At 35.6% G+C, this 10,442-nt stretch overlaps 1 long non-coding RNA gene across 1 annotated transcript; it reads right to left on the reverse strand.

The window, feature by feature from the left end:
- Positions 1–3,794: 3,794 nt before the first annotated feature.
- On the reverse strand, positions 3,795–9,300 carry LOC122673199. Its single transcript, XR_006334639.1, has 3 exons — positions 9,290–9,300; positions 8,981–9,100; positions 3,795–3,830 (listed from the first exon to the last, which is right to left on the reverse strand). It is a non-coding gene; the product is annotated as an uncharacterized LOC122673199 (long non-coding RNA).
- Positions 9,301–10,442: the final 1,142 nt, after the last annotated feature.

The raw sequence follows: 10,442 nt of genomic DNA on the forward strand, positions 1-10,442 counted from the left end.
ATGGCACTGTTACCATCACTGCCTGGCAAACCCATTCCCTTACTTTGAGAACTAGTTCAAAGGTCCTCTTCTCTTTGAAGCATTTGCATTCTATCAATCAACTTCCTCTCCTGAGCCTCTACAGACTTCCATAATGGCATGAATAGTTATGAATAGTTATCATGGCACATACTATGGTGGACAGGGCTATTCACTTAGCACACTGTATTAGTCACCTGAGGCTGCCTTAGCTAAATGCCATATGCTAGGTGCTTAAACTGAAGATATTTATTCTCTCACAGTTCAGTTCTGGAGGCTAGAAGTTCAAGATAAAGGTGTCATCTAGGTTGGTTTCTGGTGAGAATCTCTCCTTGGCTTGTAGCCGTCTAGCTGTGTCTGAAAAGAGACACTTGGTGGAGAGAGAGAGTTCTGAAGTCTCTTCCTCCCTTCCTCTTCTTATAAGGGCACCAGCTTAGGGCTTATGATGTCATTTAACCTTTAACACTGTCTCAGAGGTCCTATCTCCAAATATAGTCACATTGAGATTTAGGTCTTCAACACATGAATAATGAGGAGACACAAAATTTAGTCTATAACACACATGTGTCTCGTAAAGACTGTGTCTTGGCCATAGTTTTATCCCAACATTTTCCTCTGAGCCTGACATAGATTAAGTTCCCAAAAATAACTTTTTAGTGAAAGGATGGATGAATGACTCAATGGATGGATGGATGAAGAAATCCTATATGAGGTGAATACTACTTAAGGATACAAGTTTTAACAATTCTTTCTGTAAAAAATGCTCCTTAAGTGCTGGGCTATAGAAATTTTATTTTATTATTTTATTTTCATACTATGAAGTGTCAGTCACTCAGTCTTGCCCAACTCTTTACAACCACATGGATGTAGCCCACCAGGCTTCTTTGTCCATGAAATTCTCTAGGCAAGCATGCTGGAGTGGGTTGCCATTCCCTTCTCCAAGGGATCTTTCCAACCCAGAGGTCAAACCAGGGTCTCCCACATTGCAGGCAGATTCTTTTCTGTCTGAGCCACAGGGAAGCCATACTCATACTGTATAGGTAGCTAATCAACTACTCAACCTACTTAAAAGACTTCTCCACAGAAAAATTCAAATTATTTGTTATATATTGCCTTCTTCATTTAATTAAATTCAACTTTATATTTCAAATTTTTTGTGTTAATATTTTATCACAAGTATATTAATTCTACAATTCCTTTCATAATAGTAACAAAACAATAAAAGAATAAAATACATAACAAAAGAACTGTAAGAATGTTATAATGGAAATGAAAAAATTTAAGTGAAATTTTAAAAGATATAAAGCATTCTGAGTTCATTTATTCAAAGATTCAGTATTGTTAAGATGAAAATTATTCTCAATTGATCCATAGATTCAACATAAACTCTGTCAAAATTCCAGCAGGTTTTTACAAATAAATTGAAAAATCTTCCAAAAATGTGTAAGGGATTGTAAAGACCTAACATAGTTGAAATAATTTTGAAAAAAATTAAGCAAGACTAGAAGATGTTAAATATCCAATTTTAAATTTACTGTAAAACTATAGTTAAGAAGACAGAATGGTACTGGCAAAGGATGAACATGTATATCAGTGGAACAGAATTGGGAGTCTAGAAATAATTTCTTACATTTATAGTTAATAGATTTTTGACAAAGATACCAAAACAATTAAATACAGAAAAAGATAACTTTGTTAAAAGATGGTAATGGGACAATTATACATCCACAATGAGAAGAATTTTGACTCTTATTTTACACTATACAAAAATTACTCAAAATTTAGGGGGAAAACTCATAATTTACTATAGACAAATATAAATGCTAAAATAATAAAACTTTTGGAAGATATATTCTGGACCCTGGTTAGGCAGCTGTTTCTTAGATGTGACACCATAAGTACAGACTGTAGGGTCTGCAGGATAATGGTCTCTCAAGGACTTCCATAATCCTAATTCCTAGATCCTATAAATATGCTCAGGTATTAAAAAGGGATTTAAGTTTGCCTATGGGGTCAAAGTTTTTAATATGTTATCCTTCAAATGAAGATGTCATCCTATCTAGGAAAGACCAATATAGCTGCAAGGGCTTGAGAGTGGAAGAGAAAGGGAGGTGAAGGAGTTAGAGTTAGATCACAGCAATGTGATGTGAGAACTAGACTCACTATTTTGGCTTTGAAAATTGACAAAGTGAATCACAATCAATTCAACAAAGGCAATCTCTAGAAGGTGTAAAGGGCAAGGTAATATATTTTTCCATAGAACTTTCAAAAAGGAACACAACCCTGCCAACACCTTGATTTTAGCTCACTGAGACCCTTTTCAGAATTCTGAACTATCGAACTTCATTATGATAACTTTGTGGCAACTTGTTATGGAATTTATGGAAATCTAGTAAAGGAGAAAATCTTCAAGATCTCAGATAAAGCAAAGATTTCTTAGATATGATACCAAAAGGACAGGAAATTAAAGTTTTAAAATGATAAATTTGACCTTGTCAAAATTCACCACATCTGTGCTTGAAGAGATATTATTAACAAAATGAAAAAAAAAAAGCAACAGAGTAGGAAAAATACTTGTAAAACATGTATTTGATAAAAAAAAAAGTTCATACTTTAACCCACAGAGAATATATTTCAATAATAAGAAAATTTTAAAAAACAAAAATAGGTAAAAGATTTGAATATACATTTGAATGAAGAAGATGTACAAATAGTTAACAAGTATAAGGAAAGATGCCCAGCTTCATTAGTCACTAGGAAATGCAAATCAAAACCACAATTAGAAACCATTTCACATCCCTTAGAACTGCTATTAAAGATTGGCATACAATAACAAATGAATGTGAGAAAGGAAATCCCTCATACATTGCTAATGAGGATTTAAAATGATGTAGCCACTTAAAAAAACAATTTGAGAGTTTCTTAAAAGTTAAACATGTATTTGCCATAGTGGCAAATGGACTTAAGAATTCCACTCTTAGATATCAGTCCAAAAAAAAAAGAAAATATATATTCATGCAAAAACTTGCACACAAATGTCCTTAGCAGCCTTATATATATGAGACAAAAATTAGAAAGAGCCTAAATAGTCCCTCAATTGATGAATGGAGACACAAAGTACTATATCCACATGACAGGACACTTTCCAGTAATAAAAGGAAACAAACTACTGATGCCTACTACACTATGCACAAACCTCAAAAACATCATGCTGAGTAAAACAAGCCAGAAACAAGAGAACATATATTGCATTATTGCTTTTATGTGAAATGTCCATAAAAGGCAATTTTATAGAGACATATAATAGATTAATGGTTGCCAAAGATGGTAGAGGGTAGGGAGTGTGGGGGACAGAGTTTAACATTTAGTGAAGTTGAGGGATCTTATTGGGGTGACGGGAATACTCTAAAACTGATTTACTGTGATGCTTACACAACTTGTAAATTTACTAAAAAAAATTGAACTGTGTACTTTCAGTGGGTGAAAATATGATATATAAAATATGTCAGGCAAGTGTATGCTCCTCAGTTCTTGTCTCATCAAAACAATGATTTGGAGTGATGGACAATAAGGCCCTCTACGCATCACAGCTCTCGGGTCTTGGACAAACCGTGTCATAGCTCTTAGACAAATCAGTGTTACAGGTCTCTTTTATTTAGAAGATAGCAGGAAAATCCATCTTCGAGGGGTGAGGGCACGTCGATCCAAAGACATGAAGAGAAGAGTGCCCCATCGTGTGGGGGAGAGAGAGAGAGAGAGCGCCACACACACATGTAGGAGAGAGAGAGAGAGAGAGAGAGAGAGCCCTTTGGCTCCTCTTTTTATATGTTTTTTCTTCCCCCTGGACCTGCCCTATGCAAATTAGGCTTGGCCAGGAGTGCTGTTCTACCTGAAGTCCTCACTCCAGTCCTCGGACCTTCCTTTGAACTTTTGTTCTATTTTCGTGGGCTTTTCCCTTCCTTGTCTTTTAGCCACGGCCATTTTGGACTCCTTTTCCCTATTCTAACTACCTAATATATCTCATTAAGATTATATATAAAAATGCATCTTTTTCTGCATTAAAGTTTCCCCAGTTCTAATCTATGATTTTTCTTCTATCCTTGATTTAACACATTTCTCAAAAGAATAGCTCAGAAATCAGTGAAGACTGACTTTTGATACTGTAAAACCCAATTGAGGGGGGAGGTATTTAGAAACCCTTCTGCTCTAGAAAGTGAGTTATAGCTATAAAATTATTCCTTTAGCTATCTAAAATGCTGAGAACTCCCAACTTCTACATTTTCAGTGACTTTAGGATGAATTTTTATGATGAACCTTCTATTTTGAAATAGAGCTAAATATTAAATAGTACATGAGCTTATCAACTGTATAAAGGAAATTAAAATAAGAAATAAGCTACCTCTGGAAACTTCATCATGGCTAGGTTGTCATTCACTGTGATGTAATTTATCAGCACCAGGGACTAAGAAAAAAGATACAAATTAAAATATAAATTTGGTAAAGTAATTTTTTGAAAATGCTTCACTTACCTCTTATTGAATTACAGCCAGTCTCCTCAATAAGAAGCCTTGCAGTTAGAATTTACAATAAAAGTGAAGATAACAAAATATGTAATTCCCTAACATTTCATTCAGTGAACCATTAAACAAGAGGCATGTTTGCAAAATCAAAACCTGAATGTATTTTTATTAGTATTTTCAACAAAAGAACTTCTGGCACACATCCCAGACTCTACATTCAGAACAGAAATTAAGGCAATTAAAGTCTCATTGAGAATTACTGATAATAACATAACATAAACAGAGAGTCCCACATTCTAGCTCTCTTAGATAAGCTACCATTATAGAAGAGACTAGAGTAAGGAGAAATTTCAAATCTTATTTTTTGTTTACTATTAGCAACATTTGCAAGGAGTTAAGGCAAAGAAGGAGATAAGCAAAGAATCAAGGGTCCAGGAAGGAATAAAACCTTTGGACCTTCTTCTCTGCCTCTGGTCTATAAAAATTGATTTATAGAGGACATAATGGCCAAAGGAGACATAATAATAACATTAAATCTAACAGTCATGGAAAAACTGAAACTAAATTCTGTTAAAATGATTTCAGAAAAATTGATTGAGATTTTGAAATATCCATAGACAATATGATTTAGTAAATAATTCTCTAGATGAACACACAAATGAAAAACAATAGCAACACAGTATGTTTGCCATTATTCTACCATCTATTGAGAATACACTGATTGAAATTATTATTCTATTATAGATTCTTCAAATTTTGAATGATTAACAGTAACTTTTCTAATAAAAACATTAAGAATTCAAATATACATTGCACTTTATAGTAACATTATTTTCCATAGGACATTTCCAGTGTTTTAAGCTTTTGTTTTAAAATTCAATAAAATATATACATTCTTGGAGGTCCTGCATTTGAGGGGGGGATAAAATATCTAATTATCATTCAAAAAATTTACTCTGCTATTATGAAAATAAGGACATGATTTTAGCTAAATTTGTTATTAATAAACTATTTTCAAATCAGTTCAAATTACATATTAGTTTAAACATCAAAGGAAAGCAAACTCTGTTTTATCTACAGAATCAATATATGTGTTAAATCAGTATGCTATAATCAACAATTTCTTTTTCACACTTGAGAATTCACAAGTAAAAACTGTTTCATGTTAAATTTATACACTCCCCTGGAAATGACTAGCATTTAATGAAAATATTATTGATGATTGAAGATTAATATAAATCTCAATAATTTCAGCCCCAGTTTCAGAAGCAAGAGTCTTGATGGGGTAGACCATCTTAACTTCCTCAGCCCCTCCATTGCCTTTTTTTTTTTTTTCCATTGCCTTTTAAAATACAATCAAATTTCCTGCTTGGTCCAAAATGCTGACTACTTTGACTTGGCATCTAATTTCATCTTTTGAAGGCATGCTATTTTTTTGCCACTGCCCTTCCATTAGATAGCCATCAACCAACTGAATAGAAGTTAAAAATTGAGTACAAATAGGGCTTTATATGGACAGGCCATGTTCATTAATTAATAATAATAACAATAACAGATCTAAACTCTTCTCATATAGCACCTTACTGAATCATTACAAATGAGTGAAGATTAGATATTATTAATCTCATTTATAGATTAAGAAACCTAGATTTTAGGGGGCTTCCATGGTGGCTCAGAGGTTAGTGTCTGCCTACAATGCAGGAGACCTGAGTTCGATCCCTGGGTTGGGAAGATCCCCTGGAGAAGGAAATGGCAACCCACTCCAGTATTGTTGCCTGGAGAATCCCATGGACGGAGGAGTCTGTTGGGCTACAGTCCATGGGGTCGCAAAGGGTCGGACATGACTGAGCGACTTCACTTTCACTTTCACTGACAGATGATCTATCTCCAACTTTGGACAGGAAACAAAGCATTAGACCTCAAATTCCAATAACCCTCAACATATCATCACCCTCTTTGGCATGGAGAATACAACTGTGACTAAGAAAAAACATTACCTGTTAGCAGTTCTGCCACTAAAATATAGGCCCTATTTTAGTCTCCCATTCAGGATCTTTCCATAGTCTTGTTAACTTGTTTCTGTATTCAATATACTAATGCCAAAGAGATTCTTGAAATTATGTTAATGGAAAAGTGGGGGTAGACTGCAGCCACCTTTGGATACTGAGGACTTTTCCTTTTGTGCCACTATGACTCTCCTGTCAACTCTTACCTGCTTTATCATATCTAAACAGCATAAAATAACCCTATGTACTATCGTTACTCCCATTTAGCAAATTAAATACTGAAATTCTAATATTTCCAAGTTTATATAGCCTAAATGCATATTCTATTCCTATTGAAGTCTAAGTGCCAAAGAAATATGGCTGTTGAATTGTGGTTCTGGAGAAGACTCTTCAGAGTCCCTTGGACTGCAAGGAGAAAAAACAGTCAATCCTAAAGGAAATCAACCCTGAATATTCATTGGAAGGACTGATGCTGAGGCTCCAATATTTTGATCACCTGATGTGAAGAGCTGACTCATTGGAAAAGACCCTGATGCTGGGAAAGACTGAAGGCAACAGGAGAAGGGGGCAACAGAGTTTGAGATAGATAGCATCACCTACCAAATGGACATGAATTTGAGCAAACTCTGGGAGATAGTGAAGAACAGGGCAGCCTGGCATGCTGCAGCACATGTGGTTGCAAAGAGCCAGACACAACTTACGGACTAAACAACATTCCTACTGAAAGACATTTAATAGCCCAAAAGACAAGATAAACACCCCCTGATGTGACACACTTGACCCTTCATATCTGGACTAAACTTTGATTTTAGCATCATCTCTTCCATTCTCATGAATACCACCCTCATTTTCATTCTTCCTATCCAGCTGCACAAACTTGTTGACTTTCGCTGAACTCTACAGTTCTGCACCCTTTAATTTCTCATGCCTCAAAGGTCTCTCTCCATTGTTCTTCAATTTAAGAAAACTTAGAGTTGAATCTTAGCACAATAAGTACTCTTTGATGAAAGATTCATCAATTCCGGAAGACAAAGTTAGGCATTCCCTTCTTAGTGCTTATTTGTGCCTGTTTCTATCTTCCAGCACTTAACACACTGTAAGTCCTTATCTCCAAATGTGTTTGTCTCATTACATTTTGTATTACTTTAGGAGTTCAGAAGGAGGACAGAATCAAATATTAATCAAGCATGAAATGTATATCAAGTTCAACAGTAGATCCTTCATCAAACTTTTTCCCCATATTTTTGTTGCTGTTGTTCAGTCGCTAAGTCGTGTCTGACTCTGTGACTCCATGGACTACAGCATGCCAGGCTTCCCTGTCCTTAACCATCTCCCAGAGCTTCCTCAAGCTCATATTCATTGAGTCAGTGATGCTGTCAAACCATCTCATCCTCCTGCCACCCACTTCTCCTTTTGCCCTCAATCTTCTGCAGCATCAGGATCTTTTCCAATAAATTGGCTCTTCACATCAGGTGGCCAAAGTATTGGAGCTTCAGTTTCAGCATCAGTCCTTCCAATGAATATGCAGGTTCATTTCTTTTAGGATTGACTGATTTGATCTCTTTGCAATCCAAGGGACTCTAAAGAGTCTTTTCCAGCACCATACTAAGATTATACAATTAAGAAAGAATAAGATATTCAGACACATAGTATGTTCACCAGAGCTTTCAAATTTTATGAAACAGTAATGGAAATGGAACTGGAGATTCATCATACTGAAAGAAATTGTACGATTTGCTTCAAATTTGCTGTTATCCACCAGTTCCAGCAATCTGTCTTTACTAAGGTAGACTAACTATATTGAACAGCTGACTTAGCTTGCTGATTTGCTGTTTTGAAAGGAGATGTGGAAAAATAAAGAAAGGAAATTGTGGGTGTAGAGGATGGTATTTCTTCTTTGATTTCTGAGATCTGTCTTCTTGGAACTAACTGACAGGTATGTATGAAACATATATACTTCAAGCAAAACATCTGTTTCTTTCATCACTTTCAAATCAGTTTGAAGTGTTTATGTTCTAAATATTAATAAGCTACTCTAGGCTTCAGTACTGGTTAGGTCCTGTTTAGTAAGAATGTGTATATAAACTACATACCCTGTAGAAATCATTCACTCTTCTAATAATATTCTCATTTCCATACAGATGAATGTTAAAACCAGTATTTGTTTAGGTATCTGAGAAAATGTACATTGGCTGTACATCTGGATGTCAAGGGAGTGTAATCTCCTCAGTTCTGTCTCATCACAACAAAAATTTGAAGCCACGAACATTAAAGCCTTCAGCGTGTCACAGCTCTCAGACGGATCAGTGTTACAACTCCGTGTTACAGCTCAGTTTTATTTAAAATTAAAAGGAAAATATATCCTCAAAGCATGAGAGCATGCCGACCCAAAAGACACTAAGAGAAGAGAAAGAGAGACAGAGAGTGCATGCACACGCACAGAAGAGAGAGACCCCCGGCCATTTGGCTCCTCTTTTTATATGTTTTTTCCCTCCCCCTGGGCCTGCCCTATGTAAATTGAGCTAGCCAGGAGTGCTCTTTGTTCTACGTGAGGTCCTCGGACCTTCTTTGTTCTATTTTAGCTGGCTTTTCCCTTCCTTGTCTTTTAGCCACCGCCATTCTGGACTCTTGTTTCCTATTCTAACTACTTAACAAAAATAACAGTTTGTTTTTATTTGTTTTTTAATGTTAACATTTTAAATGTTTTGCGATGCTAGTCATCAGATTAGGAAAAGGCAATGGCACCCCACTCCAGTACTCTTGCCTGGAAAATCCCATGGACAGAGGAGCCTGGTAGGCTGCAGTCCACGGGGTCGCTAAGAGTTGGACACGACTGAGCGACTTCACTTTCACTTTTCACTTTCATGCTCTGGAGAAGGAAATGGCAACCCACTCCAGTGTTCTTGCCTGGAGAATCCCAGGGACAGGGGAGCCTGGTGGGCTGCTGTCTATGGGGTCGCACAGAGTTGGACACGACTGAAGTGACTTAGCAGCAGCAGCAGTCATCAGATTACCAATAAGTTTTGGTATCCTGTTTATACAGTGATTGAACTTTCATTTTACGTTGCTTGGCCAATCTCTCTCCCCTTATTGAGCATGTTTATCCTCTAGATTAAATCTTCAATCCCTAAATTAAACTAGAACATGAGAAAACTAGTTAAATGCATTCAAAATATAATAAAATAAAGACATACATATTTTAAGATAATAAAGTGGCTTTTCTTCTTAGGAAAGTAAGAATGTCATCAAATTATCCTGATCTTTTTAGATATGGACAATTCACCCCCCCCCCAAAAAAAAAAGTAAAGAAAATCTTGAGCATCAGGTATGGCTTTTAGTTTCAAACAATTCCAGTAAAATATAGCACACAAATAAATAAATAATAATTCAAGAAAAAAAGCTGTAGCTTGTCTGTGAGTTTCAATACTCTGTGAACTCCAAATCAGACTTGGCTAGAGATAGTCTGTTAATTCCTAGGGGAAATCAATACTTTTTAGAAAAGAAAAGGAGAAAAATAGCAAGACTTTTTCTTTTCTCTTTTAAACAAAAAATCTGCACCTAAATCTTGCTTCTAAAAGCTCAGAAAACTCAGTCTCAGAGTCACAGAAATGTGTCAGGTAAGTTGCCAGAAGTTAACTATATTCCCACTTGACAGGGAAGAAAAATGAAACTTTCTGCTCTTTCTGAATTCCCAAGGGAGCTCGATTTGATTATTCCTCTCCCCTCTCTGAAAGCAGACATGTCTATCTTGAAGTTTATATGATTGTTTATGAAAGGAATACATTTCAATCAACAGAACGAGACACGGACATCAGTTTACCAGTGGAATACACTTTCATGATCTTGAATGGTTTTTCCTTTTAACTTAGAACAATTTTCAATAGTAAATTAACTTTTA

This window comes from Cervus elaphus, chromosome 17 (genome assembly GCF_910594005.1).
Source record: "Cervus elaphus chromosome 17, mCerEla1.1, whole genome shotgun sequence".
Taxonomy (NCBI): Eukaryota; Metazoa; Chordata; class Mammalia; order Artiodactyla; family Cervidae; genus Cervus; species Cervus elaphus.